The 27,750-nt window shown below is 36.7% G+C and overlaps 1 protein-coding gene across 10 annotated transcripts in view; it reads right to left on the reverse strand.

Annotated features, from left to right (window-relative positions):
- Positions 1 to 18,887, reverse strand: part of TFEC (transcription factor EC) — a 189,561-nt gene extending 170,674 nt beyond the window's left edge. For all 10 annotated transcript variants that reach the window (XR_007150364.1, XR_007150363.1, XR_007150362.1 and 7 more), the window contains exon 1: positions 18,806 to 18,887. The gene's annotated coding sequence lies outside the window, so the exon portion shown is untranslated. The remainder of the gene's footprint in view (positions 1 to 18,805) is intronic.
- Positions 18,888 to 27,750: the final 8,863 nt, after the last annotated feature.

Below are 27,750 nucleotides of genomic sequence, written 5' to 3' on the forward strand. Positions count from 1 at the left end.
TAGTGGACACATTTAAGTAACCCCTCCCCATTTTTTCGATTGTATTCCCACATGCGGTTGGGCCCTACCAGCTATAATTACGCTACCTGACCCTTTGCCACAGTTAAATGGACAAAATTAGACATCTGATCCTAGCTGGACCAATCAGATATCCCCACCCAGAAACTTGAAATTGGGATTCAGAAAAGCCAAATAAATTCTTCATGCAGCCTGAATTATCACAGGTTAACTTGGGAGCTGTTTTTCTTCTGTGGCCTAGGACCACAGAAAGCCAGGCAATGGAGAGAGAACGAATCAGGACTTCAGAGAGAAGCAGAGATGCAAACAGAAGGAGGGTCCTCACAATTTTCAGTTCCTGTTTCTAGTGTCTTCCTGAGGCCTAGCTGCATTCCCATCCTCAAGTTCCCTATAGCTCTATAACACATTCTCTATTTTCATGTAAGCCGACTCAAACATATTCCTATTACTTATATTAACAAAAAAAAAAACCCTTAACTACAATAACAATTTAATGCTAAGTGCAAGTGTAGCATAGACCACTGAGTGTCACCCAATATTTATGCTTCTCCTTTTTTTTTTTTCTTTTATGAAACTCCTGGCTTTTAGCTGGGTACATGGTTGTCAAGCTAAAGACTAAATTTCCCTGCTTCCTTTGCAGCTAGCTATGTGTAGCCATATGACTGAGTTCAGCCTAATAGGAGATGAATGTGGTACATGTTATGGTTATCTCTTTTAGATTAGCAGCCTGCTCAGATCTGGCCTCTTCTTTCACTGGCTGGAAAACCATGACCACTGGAACAACTGTGTTGGACCAGAAACAGAAACAAATTCCTGATGACAAAGTCAAACCACCAACCAAGGTACCCTTGGTTTTAGGAGAAAACATTCTACCATTATCTTCAGACTACCTGCCTAACTTTAGACTACCAACATGAGAGAGGAATAAACTTCTATCTCATGCATACCTCTGTGTCATGAGCTCTTTTTGCTACAGAAGACCAGTCTCCACTAATGAATACAGACAGTTTGCCAGAACAGACCTTCAGAGAAAATGCAGAGCTAGCTGAGCAAAGGGTATATGGGGTATTAATTCTCATTTCAGAATGAAAAGATGAATGTCCACGTTATGAGATACTGAAGTAGTTGGTTAAATTCCCTCTTGTAGTCTCTGGGAATTTAAATGATAGTCTTACCAAAGGTGACAATGTTTTAGGAGAATTCTTTGTTGAGTGTGAGAATTTCAAAACATGAAACCTACTCTTTATGATAATCAACAAAGTACAACAGGAAAGAGAAAAACACCAGTCTAGAGTTTCTCAGCTGGAAGCAAACAGAGAAAAATATGCTTAATGAACTGGAATTGCTGAAATCTAAATCAAGAAATGAATCAATGTCTTGCCAAATAGAATCTTGCAAATCATCCCTTGCGGTGTATGTTATTGATGTTTCTGTTAGATAACCGTGTGATCTCGACCATAGAAATGGGATCCAGGAGTGGTCAGAGAAGTCGGGAAACCCACCTCCACATTCCTTGAACATATCATCTCTGTCTCTACCCTTTCTACAAACATACCACAATGCCTCTAATTATAAAGTTCAGCACAATATTATGGAGGAGGAATAAGCCCAGAGAAAACTAGAGATCAAGGATTCTAAGACACTCTTCCTTAGCCTTGTATTTTGTAAACATTTCCTGATTCACTGATACTCAAGAATTAGGAAAGGTTAGCATCTCAGCACAAAACTCCATGAATATCACTGATGTATTTGGGTTACTAAATCTGGGTAGGTAAAAGGCATGATACAAAAGTTATGAGGCTTTAACAAATAGAATTATGTTAAATGAAACTGGCAGGTGGCTCACTAGAATTTTATAGGATTGTGTGATGATTAATTTTTGTGTCAAGTTGGCTCTGCCATGGTGCTCAGTCATTTGGCCAAACACCAGCCTAGATGTTGCTATGAAGGTATATTTTAGATGTGATTAGTATTTAAATAAGTAGACTTTGAGGAGAGCAGATTATTTCCATAATGTAAGTGGGCCTCCTCTAATCATTTAAAGGCCTGAAGAGACAAGATAGGTTACCCTAATGAAGATTCAATTATGCCTCAAAATTACAACATAGGAACCCTGCCTGAGTTTCCCATCTGCTGGCCAACTCTGCAGGACTGTAGCCTCCTGTAGACTCAGGACTACAACATCAGCTCTTAACTTAATGTCCAATCTGCTGGCACACCCTACTGATTTCAGACTCGCCAGCCCTCACAGTCCTGTAACCCAATTGCTTAAAATCAATCTCCTTCTCTCTCTCTGGAGAAATCTGACTAATAGAGATTGTATGCAATCCTGGCTAGCTGTAGCAAAAAAGTAAAAATAACACAGATAAAACTGTATTCTAATAATAACCCCAACTTTTTTCTTTGATCTTAGGAAATTCTTGATGCTTATTCTTTCACGGCATTAAACTGTTCAAACAACTGCAGACTGGTTCCTTTCTTTCCCTGGAAATCAACCAGTCCTAAATCTCTTCTCCCTTTGCTCTTAACCTTCCAAAGTGACATTCACCTTATCTTATAATCAAATCCAGACTAAAGAGAAAGCAGACTGATATCTATAAATCCCACCCTTCCCCTGAGCTATCTGAAGACAGTGACTCCTGTTTTTGCTGTCTGATATGAAATGGCTAAAACAGTCATCTCTGAGCCACAGCTAAAGAGAGGAGGAAATCATTTAGTCAAAATGGGCGTAGCAGCACCCATCATATCACACCACAGAGGCCACTTCCTTTTCTGTGCACATGTAGAGAATCATAATTGTTAGACTCACATCCAGCAAATGCTCTAAGCTCAATGAATTACAGGCAATTCTTAGAAACCAAAGTATTTCCAATAAGAAACACCAAGACTCAGAAGCCAAAAATCAAGTTTTGATGTGTTAAAGGACCGAAACATTCAAATTAGGTATCAAATAGTCTCAGGAATACTCTCAGGAAATAAAGCTACTTTGGATTCATTTAGATCCAGATGATAGGTTGAATTCATACCCAAACAGACCTGAATTCCTTATCCACATTGTCTCAGAAATACCCATGACAACTTATTAAAAAAGATAATACTAGAACAGGCAAAACTGTTCAGGTTGCTTAAAGTTAACATGTAGATTAAGGAGATCCAAGGCCAGTAGTAAGCATAAGTTTCTGACAAAAGTGAAAGAAACTCAATTTAACACATTCCTCAAAAAGTTCTCAGTTAATGCTTCAAAACTGGCTCACATTGAAAAGTCACCAAACACTGAAGGATTAAATAACTAGAAGTGAGATTCAAGATATAAATCAAGAAACTACCAAGTAACACTTTCAGATGGTTGCCCTTGTAATAATCGTAAAAAGCCTGCAAAATGAATTTACTTGACAGACTGGAATAACTGAAAGATACTCTTGTGAAGTACAATGGCAGAAGAAGAGATTATGGAAAATGACCAGAAGGATGTGAAAAGGAAAAATCACACTTTAAAAAATGAAGGAATATAATCGTTAGAATTAAGGACTCAAAGTTTATATTATACAACAGATTAGGCAAAAGTGAAGAAAATTTGTGAATCCTGAGACCTATATGGGTAAATTACTCAAAATGGAGTTCAGAGAATAGAGTGGAAATCAATGAAGTTGAGAGACATGAAAACAGAGAGTCTAACATATGCCAACTATCACTGAGTTCCAGCAATGAATGAGAGAAAGGACATACAGGAACGTTCCAGCAATGAATGTGAGAAAGGACATACAGGAAATACTTGATATGACAATGGCTGAGATCTTTTCTGGTGTGATGAGAGACAGAGCTTCAAATTGAGCAAGCTCAATAAGTTCCAATCAGAATTAATATTAAAAAAAATCATACTGAGGCATCATAATGAAACTGAAAAATATCAAAGACAAAAAACAAGTTCTTAAAATATCCAAAAGTAAAGATAGATTTGTTAAAACGACCAATTTAACTGGTGGCTGATTTCTTAATGATAATAATAGAAGCCAAAAGATTGGTAAATGGTAACTTCAAAGTGCTGAGAAAAAACAGCTGTCAATCTAGAATCCTATAGCCCATGAAATTATGCCCCATTCCATCATTCATTCTATTCAATAAAAAGGTATTGTGCATTTACTATGTGTTAAACAGTGATTAGAATCCATCAGTGAATAAAACGGACAAAGAAAATTCACACTTTCCTGGAATTTGTATTCCAATGGAGAGAAAGAGTCCATAAATAATAATCATAATAAATAAGAAAAGTGTGCTGTGAAAACAATGGGCCAGGGTAAGGTGATTGGGATTAAAAAGGCAGAGGTTTATAAATGTAAAAGGGCTGTCAGAATAGAATTCATTAAAAAGGTGAGGTTTGGGGCACCTGGATGGCTCAGTCGGTTAAGCATATGACTCTTTGATTTCAGGTCATGATCTCACTCAGTTTCTGAGTTTGAGCCCCCACACTGGGCTCTGCACTGACAGTGAAGACCTTGCTTGAGATTCTCTCTTTTTTCTCTGCCCCTTCCCCTTTCTTTCTCTCACTCTCTCTCAAATATAAACATTAAATAGTAAACATTATTAAATTAAACATTAAATAAATGCTAATGTTTAAATTAAATTTTATTATAAATAAAATAAAATAATGTTTAATGTATATTAAACATTAAATAAAGAAACATTTTTTTAAAAGGTGAGGTTTAAGCAGACTTGAAGGAGATAAGGGATCTCTGGCAGGGAAGTTTCAAAGAAAGAGAACAGACTGTACAAAACCCAATGGTAGGAGAACTCCAGAAATAGGAGACCAATGTGACTGGAACCCAGTGAATGAGGGACATTTTAAGAACTTTGATTTTTACTTAGTGAAATGGAGAATGGAGGGCAAGGAGTGTGTGAAGAGTGGCATGATGGATTTTAACAGAATCACACTGACCACTGTGTGAAAATATACTGTGGGGGGTGGGGGGTGGGGGGGTAGAGATGGAGAAGGGGGCAGTGGCAAGTAACAAAATCAGTTAGGAGACTTTGAAGTAATCCAGGCTCAAGATAAGGATGATTCAGACCTGAGTGAGAGCAGGGGAGTAGCAAGAAGTGGCTAGACTCTGGATTTATTGTTAAGATAGAATCAACCAAATTTCCTGATAGATTGGGCAAGAAAGGAATCAGGATGACTAAAACATCTATCTGCACTACTAAAAACAAGAAGGCGTCATTAATCTGCACTGGGGCTACAGTTGAGGTAGCTTTGATACAAAGAGGGAGGAGGTCAAGAATTAGGTTTGGACAATGAGTTTAAAACCTCTATTAGATATCAATGTGGAACTGTTGAACAGGAAGTTAGATAAGTTAGTCTGGAGTTCAGGAGAAAGGTCTTCACTAGAGATGTAAATTTGGGAGTCATTGGCACATGAATGGTAATTAAAGGCAAAACACTGGACAAGACCAAGAGATGAAGTGCAAATATAACAAGGAAATGGACCAAGGACTGACCAGCGGAACTTCAACTGGTTAGGGAAATGAGGGAAAATGGGCACAAAATACTGAGAAAGAGTAATCTGATCCACATGACAAGGAAAACTAGAAGAGGTATTGTGGACCCATGTAAAGAAAATATATTGAAGGAGTCATTGTGTCAAATGCTGCTGATAGTGGATTATGATGGACACTGTGAATTTAGCATTGATTTAGTCATGTAACCTTGAAAACAATGATTGGGTGATTGGTGGTGCACAAATCTGATTGGATAGTTGAATAAGATAACTGAGAGAAATGGAAACGGGCTTTGAACGGTTATTATTTCAAGGAGCTTTAGTGCAAAGGGAAGCAGAGAAATATTGTGGTAGTTGGCCATGCAAATAAGGGCAAAAAACTTTTTAGAAATGTATGGGAGAAATAAGATGCTGTATGCTGATGACAATTTCCACTGGAAAAGAAACAGCAATTGTGCAGAAGAGAGAGGAGAGAATTGCTGGAGGAGTTGGCAAAAGAATATGGGGTCCAGCCCACAGTGGAAAACTTGACTTTAGGTGTGATATGGTGAGGTCATCTCAAGTTTCAGCCAGGACAGCAGAGTGTAGATGCAGGTGATGCTGGGAGGTAGGGTGGTGCTTGGAGTCTATGCATGTTCTCTTCTAAATTTTTTTAAATGTTTTTATTTCTTTTTGACAGAGAGAGAGAGAGAGAGAGAGAGAGAGACAGAGCATGCGCGGGGGAGGGGCAGAGAGAGAGAGGGAGACACAGAGTCCGAAGCAAGTTCCAGGCTCTGAGCTGTCAGCACAGAGCCCAACGCAGGGCTCGAATTCACAGACCACAGGATCATGACCTGAGCCAAAGTCAGACACTCAACTGACTGAGCTACCCAGGCGTCCCAAGCATGTTCTCTTCTAATGACTTCAAATTTTTCATTGAAAGAGAAAGCAAGGTCATCAGCTGAAAGTTAAATTGGAAGAGAGAGTGTAAGAGGTTTGAAAAGAGAAGCCCCCCTGCCAAAAAAAAAAAAAAAAAAAAGACCTTTCAAGAATTTTTCCAGAATGAGGATGAAATTAAACACATTTTTCAGATAAACAAAGAAAAATTGAAAGTTCACTTGCAACAAACTGTCGCTAAAGGGATTAGGAAGAAAATGATCTGAGAAGAAAGGTCTGAAGGGCTAAAACTAAATGGTGAGCACAGAAGTAGTTAACAAGCAGTTAAATCTAAACAAGCATTGAAATAAATCAAAAACAATAATATCTAATTTGGAGGACTACCAATAATGCTTAATTGTAATATTGTGCAAGAATAGTACACAAGGAAGGAGTGGGTATGATTAGTAAATGTGTGTGTGTGTGTGTACACACACACACACACACACACACACACAAGTTTGAGCACCATTTCTCAAGTTGCAGTGGTCAACAGAGACATTTAGAATTATCTCTTTTTTCTTTTTAAGTTTATTTATTTTTGAGAGAGAAAGAGAGAGAGAGAGCAGGGGGAGGGCAGAGAGAGGGGGATAAAAGATACGAAGCAGGCTCTCTGTTCACAGCAGAGAGCCCAGTGCAGGGCTCAAATTCATGGACTGTGAGATCATGACCTGAGCTGAAGTCAGATGCTTAATGGATTGAGCCACCAGGTGCCCAGAATTATTTCTAAATAAAAGTTCATTTGATGTAATATTTAGTGATACCTCCAAATTTCAACAGAAAAAAACGCACTCTTTTCTCTGATGATACCAATCCTTGCATTCTACATCCAGCTAAATGAAACAAAAATTCAGACAACTTTTCAGCTTGTAGACAATAGAGAAGAACTCAAGAAACATTACTGGGATTCATCATTACCTCCTCAAGCATTTTGCCTTGCCTCTAGGTAATGGGCATCCGTACTGTAATCTCCTTTACAACAGCCAAGGTACAACCTGACAGAAATCAGACCAAACCAAAAACTTCCTCCTTTCTATTTTGATTCCCCACCAAGTAAATTAATTTTGGAATGTAGAAGTTTGTTTCTGCTGGCTTTTAAAATTGACATTATTATCGATTTCAATAGACCAAAACGTTTTTCACACTTAACCTATAATTTCTTTTTTGTTATACTTTGTTTATTTTTATAGTTTTACTACTAGTCTTTGGTCTCTTACTTCAAATTGCTTTATGTTAATTAGAAAAACGTGCTTCTGGGGTGCCTGGGCAGCTCAGTTGGTTAAGCGTCCCACTTTGGCTCAGGTCATGATCTTGCCAATCCTGAGTTCGAGCTCCGTGTCAGGCTCTGTCCTGACAGCTCAGAGCCTGAAGCCTGTTTCAGATTCTGTGTTTCCCACTCTCTTTCTCTCTCTCTCTCTCTCTCTCTCTCTCTCTCTCTCTCTCTCTCTCTGCCACTCCCCTGCTTGTGCTCTGTCTCTCTCAAAAATAAACATTAAAAAAATTTTTAAAAAGTAAAAAAAAAGAAAAACTTTCTTCTGTTAAGGCACCTCCTCCTTGGGTAGTGAAACTATGGCTCACCATTCTTAACTTTGCTCTGTTTTCAAGATTTCCAATAATATGCATGAATTCTTTTTATAATAAAAAGAATTAAATCTGTTATAAATTAAAAGTGAGGAAATAAATTGTATTATACCTTCTGGGTTCTCTGAAATAATATTGAATACAAGCAATGATTCCGGGCCTCATTGTCTTTCAACTTTATTTTGGAGTCACTAGAACTGTGATTCAATGGCTTTAAAAAAAAAATCCATAGCTCAACATCAAAACCACCACAGTCACATGGTAATTTATGACATGGTCAAGGATATTAAATAAAACAACAACAGCAACCACCACCACCACCACAACAACTCTGGCATCTACATGTTCATAGAGTATGTTTGCATTTTTATTGTTGTAATTGTACTTTCTTGCAGACTGTATAGTTAGGGGAATACTATTTTAACACTGTGTTAAGTGGAAGTGAAACTAACATTTAAAAATTCATGAGAAATTTTTTGTGTTCTTATATTAGCCTTCAGAGGTAAGTAAGAATGATTGGAAGGCATGTGAGAATGACTCAAACTCAAATTATATTTGTTCATACAGAAATAAAGCCCTTGTGATATATGGCTTTGTTTTGACTCAAAACTTAATTTGCTAAACATTCATTTTAGTAAGCAACACTTTTAGATGAGTATAATAAATAGTATAAAATCAAGATATGAAGTTTAAAAACTATAAATTCTAAGTATAATTTTATTCAAACCATAATATTTTCCTTGATCTCCTTTGAAAATAATGCAGTGGACTGTTAGCAAGTTGTATGCAGCATTGCATATGCACTATCAGTAATCTTTGAAAATGAATAAATGTTTGAGAAAGTCTGAATTTCTTTTGAGAGGTTGATTGATCAATCTTAGTTAAATGCAAAATGGATTTCTTCTACCATTAATCTGAACAGAGAATATTTTCCTTCGATATTAGGTTTTGAAATTTTTGCTCTCCAATTAAATTTTTCTTCTTATCCTAATAGTATTTTTTTTCCAAGAATGAAAACTTATTACAATGGAATTTTCTTTCATTCAGCAGGGTAAATACATCATTAGACAACTTTTCACAATTGAAAGATTTACACTTTTAATGGATGAAATAGTAAATGAACACCTCTAGTGTGAGATAATATGAAATGGCCAATTTAATTGGTTCATAAGATAATAACAAAAACTGAATTGATTTGTTTCACTGGATTTTAAATTTTGTGTTCACTGAGACAGCCATGCTAATCCATGCTAATCTTGTTTGACTTCAACAAAGATTAAATTCCTGAAACTTTTTTCACTCAATGTAGGAAGTAGAATAATTCAAACATAAATGTAGATCTAGGACCATTTTCTCAAAAATATGTATTAAAACCTTTCTAAATGATAGTGCAGAGTAATATTCAGATCTCCAAGTTCACCTAGATTAAACTTTGAACTTAAAAAATGGCATTTAGGGGGTGCCTGGGTAGTTCAGTCAGTTAAGCGTCTCTTAATACCAGCTCAGGTCACAATCTCATGGTTCGTGGGACTGAGCCGAGATGGGCTCTGCACTGACAGTGTAGAGCCTGCTTGGAATTCTTTCTCTCCCCCTCGCTCGGCCCTTCCCCTGCTTACTCTCTCTCAGAATAAATAAATATTTTTAAAAATGGCATTTAGGAGCATTGTGTGTAAGCGCTTTAGTTCAGTAAAAATGTCAAGGAGTTCCATCACCAGCCAAGATAGAGGACCAAGGACCAGATTTACACTCATACCTTAAACAACTAAAAAGTGAAACTATATACAATAAAACCTTAGATTGCGAGTAACTTTTTCTGCAAGTGTTCCGCAAGATGAGCAAAAATTTCTGATAAATTTTAACCTGATAAAGGAGCGATGTCTTGCAATAGGAGTAAATTCTTCATGCCAAATGTCATACGATCACAACTGAGCCATTGTGATCATCAATTCGCTTTGATATATGAGTGCTCTGGATTACAAACCTGTTCCCAGAATGAATTATGCTTGCAAACCAAGGTTTCACTGTATTTTCAAACATTGAACAACAGGCAGCAAAGAGCAATGTTCCCTGAGAGAAGGGAAATAAATTAGGTAAACTCCATGATTGCTTCAGTTTACCAAGAATTTCCAAACTGTGGCACAGAGAGAGGGAATCCAGAGCCCAGAGTTCTCTCTGAATTGAGGAGACATAGATGAGGATTTGGAGAGGCAAAGGCAGTTAGAATTTGCAGGACAGAGTATCAGAGCAGAGAGAGCTAGAAAGAGAGGGAGCTCCTAAAATCTGAAGAGGGTTCCCCCTGAGTCCTCAACAGAATACTGATCAGAGCGTGTGTGTAAACAAACCACTTTTTGGCTGGACAATGAACTGCTGTAAAGGAGTAGGAGGAACGATGTGCAGCAATCACGCAAAGCTGGGAATGGTTCATATGTCCAAGAGCCAGGGGTGAGAAACATCATAGTACATGCATCAAGAAGAGTACTCAGAGGGTATTGCCTGACGAAAAGGGACAAATTACCCTTATCCCCTAGACTACTCTAATTCCATCTGGCAAAGATTAAAGCTAGTTGTGAAAGGATCAAACTGTTTCCAAGCCACTTACCCGCATCTCAAAGCAAAGCTCAAAAATGTTCTAAAAATTCCTAAAAGTGCCAACAGTCAAAAATCACTAGGCATACAAAGCAGTAGGAAAATATGATCAATAATATGGAAAAAAAATCATTCATTAAAAACTGACCAACAAATGACACAGATGACAGCAACAGGAAAAAGCACATTAAAGCAGCTGCTATAACCATATGCTGCATGTTCAAGAAGGTAGAGGAAAGCATAAACCTGTTGAGAGATATGAAAGATATTTTAAAAGACCTAAATCTAAATTCTAGAGAAGGAAAATATGTTTAAAATTAAAATTACACCGGATAATACAAATCCTAGCCTGGGAACTGCAGAAGCTTTCACCCAGTAGACACCAACCAACAAGCTGAATAAATAGCCCAGATATTCTTTATCTTTCAAGTAAATGACAATGATGATGATCTGGTTGCTTTCTATTTCTTTGAGGACACAGTTGTGGTTACTTGTTTTGTGTTTTTCATTCTTACTCTGATCATTTGCTTTGTCAGTAGTGATTAGCAATGTTTGGGCAAGCCCTCTGTTTCTTCACTGTTTCAGCAAACCAAACAAAATTTATAATGAAGTAAAATTTTTAAAAATTCACTTGGGTATCAAGGTGGATCAGTGAACCACTCTTAATTTCAACTCGGGTCATGATCTCAGGGTCATGAGATTGAGCCCCACATAGGGCTCCATGCTGGAGGTAGAACCTGCTTGAGATTTTCTCCCTCCCTCTCTCTGCACACCACCCCTTCCCAAAATAAAAATGCACTAGATGGGATTAACAGCAGACTCAATACTACCTAAGAAAAGATTTGTGAATTTAAAGACACAACAGTAGGAAAGATTCAAATTAATGGCAAAAGTATGAAAAAATTAAGAGAACATCAGTGAGCTGTGAGATAAGGAGAGAATGTCCTGCCCTAACAAAATGGTAAAGAACACAGTGCCCACTAAACCTTGCCTTAAAATAAACATTAGAAATATCGACATTTTTTATTATTAAAATTTTTTTAATGTTTATTTTTGAGAGAGAGAGACAGACAGACTGTGAGCAGGGGAAGGGCAGAGAGGGGGAGACACATAATTCGAAGCAGGCTCCAGGCTCCACACTGTCAGCACAGAGCCCTATGAGGGGCTCGAACTCACAAACTAAGATCATGACCTGAGCCAAAGTTGGACACCCAACCAATTGAGCCACCCAGGCGCTCCAGAAATATTGACCTTTAATCTTAGTTATGAGTATTGAGCTACAGTAACCATTTTTCACATAATGCTTGTATTCTTCTAAAAAAAAATCTTCCCAAGTTAATATATGTACTGGAGTGTCCTATGAGGTATGAGAGCAAGAGAGATAAAGCAGTTAAGACTCAGGCAGAAAGAAGATTTGTAAGCTTTGAAACCATCACTAATACACTTCCTTTCCTTCCTCTCCCTTATCTCCATCCCCCACTTTCTTTAGATAGAGGGTTTATTTCTGTTGGTAAATCATGGAGTTCCTACTCACACTGGTATTGGAAGGAACACATAACTAACTTTTGGTAGAGATCATGACTCTTGAAGGTACAGTGGAAATGACAATATTGATTCATATATTTTTTCATTCATTCAAAATCTTCAATGGGCCAGGCACTATGAAATAGACTGGTAATATATTAGTTAATAAGGCCGCTACAACCTTGACCCATAGAAAATATAGACTGCCTAGGAAGACTAACATTACCCTGATAACAGCATTACTTAATATATAATTATTTAGTATGCGAACACTGATTGCCTGAGTTCCATCCCTTTCTTCCGTATTCTGCACTGTATCATAGGGATCCAGAGACCCCTACAAACTATATTTCCCAGAATCCTTTGCCAACTGACCTCCAGTTAGGTTTGGCCAATGAGAGGCATTGATTCAATATCGAAAGGTGATAAGAGAGAAGTCATGGGTCTTCCTCTCTCTCTTGGATATTTATTCCTCTCTCTTTGCCTTGTGGTGGTGTCTCTGAAAGTGGCTGTGACCCTTCAGAGGTCCCATCCTTGGCCCTGATTGCCCCACTTCAGCTGTACTAGCCCATGCCAAATTGTCCTTTTTGTCAGTTCTAGCACCTTGCTAGGCACTGTAAGGAGGCACAAACACACCGCCGGTCTGGGTTACCTCACCTTGCTTGCTTGTTTTTACATTTCCTAAGTGTAGCCCACAAATATGACATCTCCAATATCAATGTTAATAGGCCCCAGTTCAAATAAAAAAGACCCCAGGGTGTGGAATCAACTTTTCATCATTTGTATAACTAGTTCCTTCTATTTTTTTAAATCTTTATTTATTTTTGAAGGAGAGAGAGACAGAGAATGAGTGGGGGAAGAGCAGAGAGAAGGGAGACACAGAATCCGAAGCAAGTTCCAGGCTCTGAGCTGTCAGCACAGAGCCCGACGTGGGGCTTGAACTCACCAACTGCGAGATCATGACCTGAGCCAAAGTCTGATGCTTAACCGACTGAGCCACCCAGGTGCCCCTAACTAGTTCCTTCTATTGAATTCACTCTATTTGAAAGACCTAGTATTATTTCTCTTTCTTTGACTGTTATGCTTATCATTTTGATTAATGCTAAATATGTGGCTGAAGGAACATATATAATTGGAGATCTAATCTATACTGGGGAATCAGTTTCCTTGAGGAATTAACATTTAAATTAAGAACTGGAATATGAATAAAAGTTAACCAGGTGAAGGGAAGCAACCACAGCCATATGGTCAAACATAACATTTAAGATACCAGAGAAGGACTATATTCTACAAAATGCAATTCTGTGCTATATAGTTGACGCATTTCCATGTGGCATTTCTTACTCTGCCATTGAACCTACAGCAAGCCTGCCAGGGTCTACCTCACAGGGCTAGCTCAAAGATTTGCTTTACTTTGTTCTTTATTGTGATTCTATTAAAGCCGGTGATATTTTGCCTTTTACCAACTCTAATGTCTTCACGGGATTAGAAAAACATTTCCGATGAGAAATGTCCAGCTTTTGAAAACTTATCATTTGCATCTCCCAAGCAAGTTCCCCACCTTGCCACCCTCAGGCCACACATTTAGTCAGGAGTCTTAAAATGTCAAAAAGATTTGGTTGGCTGGCTGAATAAATGCTTCTATCTTTCTATCTTTTTCTATCTTTCTCTTATCTACATTCCTTGTGATGTGGCTGCCTAATTAAAATGTAGCTAACTAGTAAAATAAAACTCCCTGTTATTCCCAACTCTTAGATCAGTATTATTGATTTATTTTTTTCTTTTGCTTCAGGCTCTGATATGGCCTGGCACCATGCTGTTACTAATTCTGTCATACTTTGTTCATTATATTGTTTTTTGTGTTAAAGGATCTGTTTTTTAAAAAGGTTGAATTAAATTATTATTTGTCTTGATTTCTGATGTTTTTGGTGCCCCCTTAAATTTTGCACCTGATGCAAGTGCCTCCCTCTCCTCACCTAGTCCAGAGCCTGTAGCTCTTGTTACTCCCTGAAGGACTATTAGCCTGTGCTGGAAGCAGAGTGGGACATCTCTGGTCTACACTACCACAGAGGGTCCCCTTCGGTGGGATGACAAGAACTGCTGAGAGGGAGAGAGAGAATTTAAGAATTAATTCTCTTAAAGAACAAAGACAGGTCATTGCCCACATTTGCATTAAAAAATTTGAATATTAGATACTATCATTTCTGAAACTCATTATTTATTTATAAAAAATGCCATGGATATCTGATACATTTTAGGAAGAAGAATCTATTTTTAAAATTACTTAAACTTTTTGTCAATCCTAAGATTATAATCCTAAAATCACAAGCAACCCGCAATTAGCAAAGGACATTTAAAACATAGAAAGTGAAATATTACAAGCCGGGGAAATATTTAATTTCATGTGTGCTTCCCCATAACTGCACCCATCCTCAGCCTTGAATCTTTGAAACCATTTGGCCACATAGAAATGGGTCACATGAATTTATCGCTCTCTCTTTATTGTGATTCTCTAGAAGTCTGCTTGATTTCTCAAGTGTTTACTTTTACGTTTCCTGAGTATAGCCCACAAATCTGATATCTTCCACATCCATGTTAATAGGCTTCAGGTTAATAGGAAAAGAATCCAGGATGTGGAATCTAGGCAGGTTTCTAGTGGCTCCTTGTTTGTGCTTAGAAAAGGCATTTAGGTCTCCATCTCCTCATGTCCGAAATGAAGGTTTTGGACTAAAAGGTCATTCACACATCTTGCTATTTTCACATCCTATGATCAAATAATTCTCCACATATACATGTTAGATGATATGGAAGACTTGGCTTAAATTGGCCTTAGTGGCACCCTCTTTTCCTCTCCACTTTTGTGTATAATACCAAACTGTATTTTGAAATATCTTCAACTAACACTAGTCATTTAGAAAATGACTTATTTTCGGGTGTCTTCCAATCAAAGCAAGAGTTTTGACTTCATCTATTATGCTCCACCATGCCTCAGATGATTTTTCCAATGCTTTCTTATGTCCTATTTTTAAGTTGTATTCTTCTTTTGCCATATTCCCTAAAATTTCCCATCTCAGAATGGTTTCCTTTCATGCACACAAGATTCTGCAGCAGGTGAAAGGAGTTAACATAGTGGTGTCCACATTTGTTAACAAACATTTCTTTCTCTCTCTATTTTTTTCTCTCCATTCTCTTCTTTTCTCTTCCTTGGCTCCCTTTCCCCATTTTCTCTTCTTTTTTTCTCTCATTAATTTCCCTTATGACAGTTGAGAAGATCCTAGATGTTCAGGAGAAACAAGCAAGTACAAGTAACATTCCACATTGAATTTCTTCAATAGTATACATAAATACCTGCTATATTCAGTGCATGTGGAATAGTGCACTAAGGAAAACCTGTTCCATAACTCAAATGGATTAGTGTCCATACACAATTATGTGGTGACAAAATACATTTAATAGGGATTGGCCAGGTTCTGGGGGTGGGGGGAAGAAATCAGGACAGAGAGAGAAAATAAGAAAGGAGGCAGTAAGTGTGGGGCTGGGAGTGGCCAGGAGATGACAGATGCAATGATATTCAAAATACCCTCCCACCTTTTTGAAAGTTTGGCTCCTCCCAATTCTCAAGACTGTTGCTTCCTTTTAGAAACCTTATCTGAGCACCCCGTATTGAATTGTCCATTCACTCCTGTTGTCTCATTTGTATCTAATATAATTACACACTAATTTCTATCACACTGAAAGCCATTAATTCATTTGCATATCTGTTGTCCCACTTCACACAAATACAGGACTCCTCGAGGACTTGTCTGTATCATCAAACTTTGAATTCTTCGTCTGCCACATATCAGGTACCTAGTTTCAAATTCTAACTCCCCTGCTTACTATTCACATAAACACACACAAGATTTTAATTTTTTTTTCCTGAGCCACAAACTCCTCATTTGTAAAGTAAGGAACATAGTAACTCAGGATTAAAATGAAATAGCTAAGGTTGAACTTTCCTTAAGCACTGAGAAATTAACCAGACTTTTGTTTTTAAAAGCCTCAAATTTTAAAATATACTAAACTGGATTCTGTGAGAAGGAAAAGCCTCTGAAGGTTGATGAAGAAACAAATTGCCTGATCCCTGGCAGCTGGATTCTTGAGGTTTGGTGGGACAAGAGGGCAGTAAGTTGTACAGTGTCAGAGATTGAATCTCAGAGGCAACAGGCCTCCCACAGGGACCGGAAACAGCTGAGCACTGAGAGCAACTTCCTACAAATGGACCATTGCAGACTAACAAAGTCTCTGCAATGTTGTCCCTGCACTGTGCAAATCCTAGCATCCAAACACAGCCAAAAGAACGATGAAGGAGCCACAAAGGATGATAGATTTCATGAGTGGGGATATAAATTTAACTTTATTTTCCCCTACAGAGAAATATGACAGCTCTTGTCTTTCCATCATTTTCAAGCAATTCATATGGTCTTACACAATCTCATGATCTGAGGTTTCTCGTCAGTGAGCTTGCGCACTACAGTACAGAGGGCCACTGGCTGTTTGGGGGAAGCCGCACAGGAGGCGCTTTTTCAGAAGAGCAGCCCTTTCTAACTAGAAAAATAGCTCTGTGATTTCTGTTGAGAGCTGGGGAAGAATACACTAATGTCACCAGAAGACAGTTTGGGTTGGATTTAATCAACAGCTAACATTTTGGAAATTACTTCCAAAGCTTTTTAAAACATACTCTCTAGAAGTAGCCGTGCCTCAGGTAAGCTACCCAATGGCAGATCTCAGACAGTCTTCATTATTCAGATACTTCAATGGTTTCAGTATTCCCTTTTCCTATGCTTTTCCACACACATTTAAAATTCTTTTCCGTTTTCCACATTCATATTTGTCTTCCCAATAATGAGTGTGGCTAATACTCATTACCATTCCCCACCCCCCATATGTGTTATGACATTCTTCTAAGGAATAAAAACAGTGCCATTTGAATGTCACATGTTTGACTAGAAATACAAAAAAGAAAATTATATGAAGTCTATGAATGAGTAAAGGTAATAAGCAAATCAACAGAGAAGTATTTCTAAAATGCAATCCTACATCTGTCACCTGATCGTCTCCAATATAATGCTACGAAAAGATCTTTCTGACCCATTTCACAGCCTATATTTTTTAAATGATTATTTCTTTACTTTCTTATGTATTTTCAACAAGAAATGTAAGCTAAAACTCTGTAGCTTTGAATGAGCATTATGGACAAGAAAAGAAATATCTAAAGTAAGAAAGTCAAATTATTTAGTTTATGAAAAATTATGCAACCTCTGAAATATGTGTTCCCTCTTCCTCTTGACTTCATGCAATTTAAGTAACTAAATATATCTCTAGCCGAGTTTAACAAATTCACATCCAAATAACACTCTCTAAGCAATTTATTTTCTATTTTTTTAAAGTTCTGAAATAATTCCCCCCAAAAGTAAAAGTTATGCTAAAGGAAATTTTAATAACATTCAAAGGGAAAAAAATTAAGTTGTCAGCTATAAAAATATTTTGTGAAGTTCTGTGCTTTGTTTAAAATAGGCAATAATCATAAGCATTTACATTTTTCCTTTCTTTTGTGATAGCATACACCTATAAAACTATACTAATGTCATACTATAACAACATTAATTCTATTTTATAGTGTTTCACAAATCCCCATTCATATTATGTGAGTTGAAGAAGGTCTGTGCTTAATCGTACTTGCTTTTATTTTTGATATTTGCTCATATTAAAAATATCAAGTAGCAAAGGGTAATAATCAAATATTCTTTCAATTTTTGTCCTTAAAATAGAATAAAATGTTGTACTAACTTATTTATCTTATTATTTACCATGTTTTAACAATATTGAAAGTCAACCTTACAAGTATGAATTTGAATAATTTATATTCAATATCATTCATATCTAATTCAAGTGATTTATTTCCTTTAATAGTTTTCATTTTTAAATACCTCTTTTCTCTCCATGCAAGGGCTATCTGAATTGTTTTCAGTGTGATAAATGAAATGGACACTAAGTTGCAAGTATATCAACTGCAGTGGATAATGAGAAAGACATAAATGGCTCACATTAGATTATAAAAGTCAAATATATTTATGCCTCACTTTAAGGAAATATAATTTTCAAAATTTCACATTTACAATGCATACATTTTTATCAAAAATATATCAGTAAAATAACTTTCTTGTCTGTGCTTTTTTGAAAAATTAGATGATTGACAAATGATAGATATATAAATAGGTTCTATTTCTTATATGTTTAATAATTATTTCTTCAACCAATTCTTTGTAACACACATATTTCATAAAATGAGAAATCATAGTCTCTCCAATTCTGTATGAATTTTAGCAAAATTTGAAACCATTTCGGGATGGTCAAAAAAGAATAATGTTTAGAAGTCTCACGTACCAAATCTTCAATTCCCCATTTCTTTTTTTCTTCTATCAAATTCATACTGAAGATTATAATAAAATGTTACTAATAATTTTAAAAGTAGCATTAAAAATTTTATCGATTTCTACCTTATACAATAAAATGTAAGTTGATGTTTAAATGTTTATAATACTTGAGCATTTAAAATTAAGTTGAAATTTATAGTATGGGCTCTTGAGCCCTGGATATAAGTAATTTTATCTTTTATTGTTCTAATTAAATAATGTAGAGAAAAAAATTACCTTTGGTAATGGCTCGGGAACATGATCTGTAGGAGTCAATCTCTCCATTAGCTTTTTCTGTACCATAAGCATTACCATTCTGTGTACTCCTACTTCTCTACATTTTCTATTTCTAAGTGAGGCCAAGCTACATAAACCATGATTTGGTTCCTCTTTTTGTCATTACATTCATTTCTCATATCCCTGACTATAATGCTAAAGAGAATGAGTAATATTTAACAGATCATGACTTGAACAATTTTCATTAAAAATAAAACAGCCCAATTCTTTTCTTTTTTCCCTATATCAAATATTTTATTATTTTATCAGCAACTGTGTGTATAGAAATAAAAGTTAGAAGTGATCAATTTAAAAACTGTGAAGCGAACACAAATTGCAATGTGTCATAAGAAGACAAAATTGCTGCTGATAGGTAAAGTCTCCCAGAAGAAGATAAATGGTTTCTCTGTCATCATCATCTGCATTCAGTTTCCCTGGATTTTACAAACCCCTTCCAGAGAAGTCAACAAGTAAACATGAGTAGGAAACACTAGGCTTGCCACAAAGATCTGGGGGGACAAATGAGTTATTTTCCCAGAAAAAAAAGCAACACAATAGGCATCTGTGTGTCTGTGTCTGTGTGTGTATTTGTATTTGTCAGTGGGTGGGCATGATAATCATTACCAATGTTCACCATTTTCATGCATATTCCATTCTCACCAGAATTCAGAGTGACCATGGGACTACTTCTGGTCAGCAAAATGGGAGGCTTTGAAATATCCACTTGCTGGTACCTGGCCTTATAGCCCTCCTTTCTGGCTGCCTCTGTGATCATGCAGGTGTCTAAACAGAGCTTCCATCAACCCAGGTTGCAAGTAATTCGAATGGACAAAGCTCTCCTACAACCTATGTCGAGTTTATAACATAGAAGAAAATAAACAATTTTATTAACTACTGAGATCTAGAGGTTATGTGTTTAACCTAGCCAATTCTGACTGAATTAGGGGATGAAATTATACTTACTCTATTTTCAGAAGTGTACCATTAACTACCCATATCTATAATAAAACTTTCCTCACTCCTGTGAGCTATCATGCCTCTCTAGTGAATGTTCAGAATCACAGTGTGGTAGGGTGGAAAGACAAGTCTTGGAGCTCAAGTAATGCAAACTGGTTATAGAAGCAAAGCTTGGACCTCTCACTAACTTGTATTACTTCAGATGAGTCACTTAAGCAATCTAAATTTAAGTTTCCTATTTGTAAAATGGGGACAATGATAGCTTATCTGTCCATATAACAATGTTGAGTATCAAATAAAATAATATACAAGTTTTATGCGTTGCCCTTACTAGAGGATATAAATATATTCTATTCTTGTTAAAATCCCCAATCACTTAGTAAAGTATCTTATGTCATGGTGGGTACCAGATAAATGTTTAATAATTGAAGGCAAATTCTTTTCCAACAAGTCTTTAAGCCTTTAATTAATGTCTATCTCTTTGTAGACTAAGTACATGTCTTTCAGGAAATACTTTGCTAGCCTTCAATTATTTTTAATTATTTAAAAATAGTTTAATTATTTTTAATGTGTTAAGTATGTATTAATCATTAACCACATGTCAGGTACCGTTCTAGGCATTGGAAGAGTGAATAACTGAGAAAATTAGACAAATTTGCTGCTGTGATGGAGAGAAACAGACACTGACAAGCAAAGGCTGTGTGTGAGAGGAGAAGGAGGAAAGAGGGACTTGATAAGTGATCAGAAAGGCCTCTTTGTGTAGGCTTCCTTGTTAAGACATTTAAGCAGGAATTCAATGGAGGAATATAAACTATGTAGATACTTGAAGGACTAGCATTCCAGGCAGTAAGCACAGCATGTACAAGCACCCTGAAGCAGGAGTGTTCTTATGTGTTTGAAGAATAGCAGGAAAGCCATTTAGAATGAAGCAACATGAGCAAGAAAATGAATGTAGGGATGAGGCAAAGAAAGTAGAGGAGGAAGCAAAGTCCCTTGTAGGCTATGAGGAGGGCAATGAATTTTATTCTTAATGAGAAAGAAAGCATTAGAAGGTTTTGAGCAGAGGAGAAACATGATTTGACTTACATTTCCAAAGGATTACCCAAGCTGCTTGGTGGAGAACAGATTGTAGGAGAGCGAATTATGGAAGCAGGAAGATATGTTGGAAGGTTATTGAAATAGTCCACGTGAGACAATTGGTTCCAAGTAGTTTGAAATATATCTATACTATATTTATATTTACATTTACATAACTTTATATTCTGCTATATTTATCTCATTTGCATATACATTTATCAGAGTTTCTTTTCTGTATCCATTCTCAGAGCGATGATACCATGACAAGAGTCAAACTGGAGAGCCAAGGAATTTTTTTCTTAATTCCAGTATAGTTAACATACAGCATTGTATTAGTTTCAGTGTATAATATGTGATTCATTAATTCTATATATCACCCAAAGCTCATCACATCAAGTGGAGAGCCAGGGAATTGTTGCATATGCAGGGTATATATATATATCTATATATATATATATATATATATATATATATATATATATGTCAGGACCAAAGCTTCCTGTTATGAGCAGGGAGGAAAGGAGGGCTCTGCCTTAAGAGATACACAAGATGCACAAGTTTTCTTCTTTTTTCTACAGACTCCATGTCTGTAGAAAAATAACAAGACAAATAAGATAAAGGAGGAGGAGAGATTTTACTTGCTAAAGGTTGGTAATTTTCAAAAAGTTATCTTTGATGAGAAGTTAGGGAATTAAGACAATATAAGATAAAGAGAAAACCATGGGCCATGGAGGCAACACATAGAAAGAAAGAAAGAAAGAAAGAAAGAAAGAAAGAAAGAAAGAAAGGAGGGAAAGGAGGGAGGAAGACCCATAGACCTATTTCTGGAGATACCAGAGATCGGAAGAGCTATTTGGAAAGCACAGCCAGGAAGAACATTTGAAGTACAACAGGCACATCAGCCTAGAAATCTAAGATGAGCCTCTGAACCAATCAAATCCTCTGTAAGACTTATAATTAATGGAAAACATTACTCAAAACATGGAAAACAAACTGAAACATATGGCACTACTGTGACATATTATTTTGCCAAATACTCCATAGTTGCTGGTTTCTATTGTTGCAAGAAAATTCCCCCTTTGTTGCACATGATCAACAAGACTATTACCAGTGTCCAGGCTCAGAAATCTCAAACTCTCTACAGAAGACATTTTTCTACATTTCAATGAAATTTGAGCCAATCAAAAAGTGACCCCTATAATATAGCCTAATATTTAATACCAGAGAAAACAGACAAGGACCTACACTCCCAGTCAGTTCCAAAAGACAATTACAAAGTCAGCAGTTCAAGTTGTTTGGGAGATCATGCACCAGGTAAACAGGAAGAGGGCAGAGAGGCATAATTCTGGGCAGCCCATGCCACAGAAGCCACAGGGCAAAGTCCAGGACTAAAGAAGAAATGTTAATACTGCTGTCAGTCTACATCTTGAAGTCAAGGCAACAGGAGGCAGCTGTTGCTCCAATAGCTGCTGACAATTGAGATGGTTAATTTTGGCACAGATCAGAACTGGAAACTGCTGCTCAATACAAATCTCTGGAAAGTTTAGAGATCTCTGACCTTTCTGACTGCCACCACTGGCTGTCAGTAGTGTATACTCAAGGTAGTAAAGACCCCACAACAATGTTTATGTAGAACCTGCCTAATTTTTCTCTAGGTTAGCACTGTGTTCCTCTGATGGGTTGAATGAATAGGGTATAGATGAAGCTTCCATAATAGAGACCTAAAATACAGTGGCTGAAACAAAGGTGTTTATCTTTATTTCCATATCTATATAACTATATCTATAATTATACAGAGAAAAGAGGTCTAAGAACTGGTGTGAACCATATCTGCCACTTTCAACAGAGGACTTCCTCTCTTGGCCAATGTGCCTGTCTCTGTCCCAATTCAGTCAGATTCTACTGACCTAACATTACTTTTTCTTCCATCCTTTTGGTCCAAATTAAGTCTGTAAAGGAACCTGGGAAACATAATGGCTAGCCAAGGAGCTATGCACCCTGCTGAAACTCAGGATTACTTTTAATAAAGAAGGAAAGAATTGATCTTGGTGACATCTAGGAGACTCTGTCACAGGGAACTTGACAAAGTACTATAAATGTGAAACCTGAAAGGAAGAGATTTACACCCCCTCCTTTTTTATAGCTGAAGATACTAAAACACAGTTTTATAATATCTTCTAACTTATTTAGAAAACTCTGGAAAGTGAATGAGTGACATTCCTTGCTATTATCATTTGCTATAAAGATTCCATGTTCATATACTTATTTCCCTTAAGTATTTATACCCTTTGTATTTATACAAAATATTGCTAGAAATAGTTTTTTTCTTCCACACAACACTTTAAAAATTATCAGTGGTCCAGGAATTTGAAGACTAAGAATTATAGAACATGCCATGTAAAACATAACTATAATGTAGCCCTCTATTTCTTCTACTAATGAAGAGACATTTTAATAATCATCTTCAGACCATATCCTCAAAGGAAAACCCCTTTGACTGAGAAAGATTGAAAAAGATGTATGTTGTCTATTTCACCCAAAATTATCACTTTCATTAAGAAGCAAATGCATATAATTCCCCAGCTAGAGATTATTTTTAAATTTTCATTCTTATTTAAAAGTAAATAAAAGAGTTTCATTCTTATTTAAAAGTAAATAAAAGAAAGAGTTTTACTTTTATTTAAAAGTAAATAAAAGAAAAGAGTTACACAAGATAATTATGAATTTCTATGCAATGTGTAATGTTTTAATACTGTACCATAACTGCCTGTGCTAGTGATAGACATTTTACACACATTACCTCTAATTCTTACAGCACTTTCAAGAAGATAATATGATCTCCATTTTAAATCTTAGAAAATACAAGCTTAAAGAATTTAAGTATCTTACCCAAGATTGTACAGCTAGCAAGTGACAGAGTCCAAAGGCCAATAAAGGTCTTTCAGTATTTAAGATTTGCATAGGACATATTAAGGTAGCATTTTATGTTTATGCTGCTGGTGAATCAAAGATTAAGTTGTGTTTCATAGACTAGATCAAGTCAGGCAATGAACTTCTGGAAGGTTCCAACACTTCAAATAAACCTCATTATCATTTTAAGTTCCCTGTCCTTGAGTTTCCTTTGATTTTTACTCCATTGCCACCCATTTATGTTCATATTTGTTTAGATGTCTGGAGAAAAAGATCTAAGAAATGTTTGCTACAAAATTAGAAATTTCTCTTTTTTAAGATATTAATATCAAGTGAAGCTATTGGCTGATAGATTAAAAGAAACAGAAGTCATACTGTGAATTCAGAAATGACCCATACCTGGGGCACCTGGGTGGCTCAGTTGGTTAAGCATTTGACTTCAGCTCAGGTCATGATCTCGTGGTCCATGAGTTCAAGCCCCACGTCGGGCTCTCTGCTGACAGCTCAGAGCTTGGAGCCTGCTTAGGATTCTGTGTCTCCCTCTCTCTCTGCCCCTCCCCCACTCATGCTCTATCTCTCAAAAATAAATAAACATTAACAATCTCTCAAAAATAAATAAACATTAACAAAATTTTTTTAATGACCCATACCTAACTTCATTATCATTATTTGTGACTTGCTCATTTGATGGACCTAAACCGGGAAAGAACATTAGCCAGAATGCCCATCATTGGATTGCACATGCTAACTTCTTCAATCTATCGGTGTGATTAATTCCCTTACTTTTTCTGTTTTCAATGCAACTCCTATATGGAACATTGGTACAATTCTGATAATTAGGGAGTTCATCTAAACTTACAGAGATAAAACAAATAAAGCAAGAAAATACCCTGAAAACAAAACTTTCTTCAGGAAGTAGTTCTATTTTTCATAAAGTAAACTCTACAGTGGAGTTTACTCCCCCCCCTCCTTTTTTAAACTACCAAGACATGGGCAATTGGTATTCTTCACTTCTCTATTCTTATTAATGTAGTTCCTCTTTATTCTACTTGGGTAATAATACAACTAATAACAGTCTTAGTTCTTGTTAGAAAGTCCCTGGTTAATGTTGGGGCAGATATTGGAATTAAACTGCTGACTCGCTGTCATATGACTACATTGTAAAGTCCTAGAACTGAGGGGGTCTAGAAGGAAAATTCGGTATCAAATTCATTACACAGTTACAAGAAAAAATAAAAGCAAATTTAGAATTGAATAGACCATGGCTAGATGGGATTTCCATTGGCAACACAGTAAGCCTGAACTACTGATTATAAAGTCTAAGGTTCAGGGGTATCTTCTCTGGATTAATGAGTGAACAACCTATTAGAGGTCATCTGAGGGGAAGACTGGAGGGAAATGTGTCAGTAAAATCAACACTGCCTTCGAAGGCTAAAGAACAGTGTTAAGTGGGAATGCACCAAACCCAATAGCATTACCACACATTTGCCTAAATGCAAGAACAGGAAAAAATGGGTGAAGCCCAAGTTCTATGAAGGCATGGTAAAAATCAATTTCACAGAGTTGTTGGCCCTCTCTCATGCTATCCCCCTGAACAAAATGATCAAACATCAGCTGATTTATGACTGGTTGAAGAAGATTAATACCACCCTGAAGTACAAGCACTGGTGGTGAAATGCCCACAGATTCCAAACAAGTCAAACTTTTAAACAGTTATTTGGAGGAACTTACAAGGCATGCTGTTCTTATTCTTGCCCATTTGCCCCATCCTCACCACAGGTCTTTCTCTGCCCTGCTTTGCCCTGCTCTGTTCCCAGAACTAGAGGCTGATTTACTTGGGAGCTAATGAAGTTTCAGCTTCAGGGATCCTCAGCTGTTGCCCTTTCCAATCCTTGGGCCTAAGTTAATTTTGAGTTATTTTTCTAGTAGATGGCCTCCTAACTATAAGCTTCATCTCCGCATAATCGGGATCCAACCTTACCCAGGAAGTTCAATCCTACTGACTATCAACTGATATGATAGGCAAAAGAATGGCTCCTCCTAGTGATGTCCACATCCTAAGCCCTGGACTGAGTGAATATATTACTTTACATAGCAAAAGAGGTCAGAGTGATATTATGTGAGCACCATTGCAGGCTTGAAGATGGAGGAAGGGGCTATGGACAAGGGAATATAAATGGCATCTAGAAGCTAGAAAAGACAAGGAAATGGATTCTCTCCTAGAGCCTCCAGAAAGAAACAATCCCTGTTGACACCTCAATTTCAAACCAGTGAGACCTCTGTAGAACTTCCGCCCTATAAAACTGTAAGATAATAAATTTGCTTTGTTTTAAGCCACCAAGTTTGTGTGACTTTTACACAATGACAGGAAACTAATATACCTGTCTTCTAGTTGGATGTGGCTAAATGGAATAATCTGAAGGAGATTGGAGACTGAAAGAAGTAAGTGGTTAGAGTGTTTCCTTACTGTTCTCTACCTGTTCAGAGCCCCAAGTCCTGGCAGGACTTAGGTTCAAAAATTCAGTTGCCATCTTTAGAGAAGTGTCTATTCATGTTTTCAGAGTGGCCAAAATGAACAAATCAGGAGACTATAGATGCTGGAGAGGATGTGGAGAAACAGGAACCCTCTTGCACTGTTGGTGGGAATGCAAATTGGTGCAGCCACTCTGGAAAACAGTGTGGAGGTTCCTCAAAAAATTAAAAATAGACCTACCCTATGACCCACCAATTGCACTGCTAGGAATTTATCCAAGGGATACAGGAGTACTGATGCATAGGGGCACTTGTACCCCAATGTTTATAGCAGCACTCTCAACAATAGCCAAATTATGGAAAGAGCCTAAATGCCCATCAACTGATGAATGGATAAAGAAATTGTGGTTTATATACACAATGGAGTGCTACATGGCAATGAGAAAGAATGAAATATGGCCCTTTGTAGCAACGTGGAGGGAACTGGAGAGTGTGATGCTAAGTGAAATAAGCCATACAGAGAAAGACAGATACCATATGTGTTCATTCTATGTGGATCTTGAGAAACTTAACAGGAACCCATGGGGAAAGGGAAGGAAAAAAAAAAAGAGGTTAGCGTGGGAGAGAGCCAAAGCATAAGAGACTCTTAAAAACTGAGAACAAACTGAGGGTTGATGCGGGGTGGGAGGGAGGGGGGGGTGGGTGATGGGTATTGAGGAGGACACCTTTTGGGATGAGCACTGGGTGTTGTATGGAAACCAATTTGACAATAAATTTCACATATTAAAAAAAAAAATCAGTTCCCATAATTCCCATGTAATCCTAGAGAAATCACTTGGTAGTCCTGTCTCCAAGTTTCATCATGTGTCAAATAGAATTAATAGACCTTTCTCTTCCTATCTCACAGTATTCTAAGAGTGAGAAGAAATAATAGAGTACAAGAAAATGAGTATAGATTTAGGAACCATAAGATATTGGTCTAGACCTGACTTTGTCACCAAAAGCTGTGCGGTCTTATTTAAATAAATTAACCTCAGTGATCCTTAAAATGAGGAGCTTGGGCTAGACAACCTACAAGCTAACTTCCCATAATTTGCTTGATTAGGACAGAGAAGATGTGTAAAAACAGGCATCCTCATGAAAAAGACCAAGGGGATTTTTGACAGTTGATCACAAGACCAAAAGTAAAACCAAATTATGTCATGTGACTGCTAAAAAGTATTTATTTATTTATTTATTTATTTATTTATTTATTTATTTATTTAAAAATAAAGAAAAAAAATATAGGTTTGTTCTATATTATAAATATATATTTAAAGAGAGATAAGAGTTCTGCTGAGCTTGTCATATGGTTATTTATAAATGTTAAATTCATGAAGGAACAGTAACAATGAAGAATATTGTCAAACTGGTTGTCAGGGTGGTTTGACATCTGGAAAATGTCATAATATGTATTGACTTACTGAGCATAGAATACATATCCTGAAGAA

The sequence above is a fragment of the Prionailurus viverrinus genome, chromosome A2 (genome assembly GCF_022837055.1).
Source record: "Prionailurus viverrinus isolate Anna chromosome A2, UM_Priviv_1.0, whole genome shotgun sequence".
NCBI classification, from domain to species: domain Eukaryota; kingdom Metazoa; phylum Chordata; class Mammalia; order Carnivora; family Felidae; genus Prionailurus; species Prionailurus viverrinus.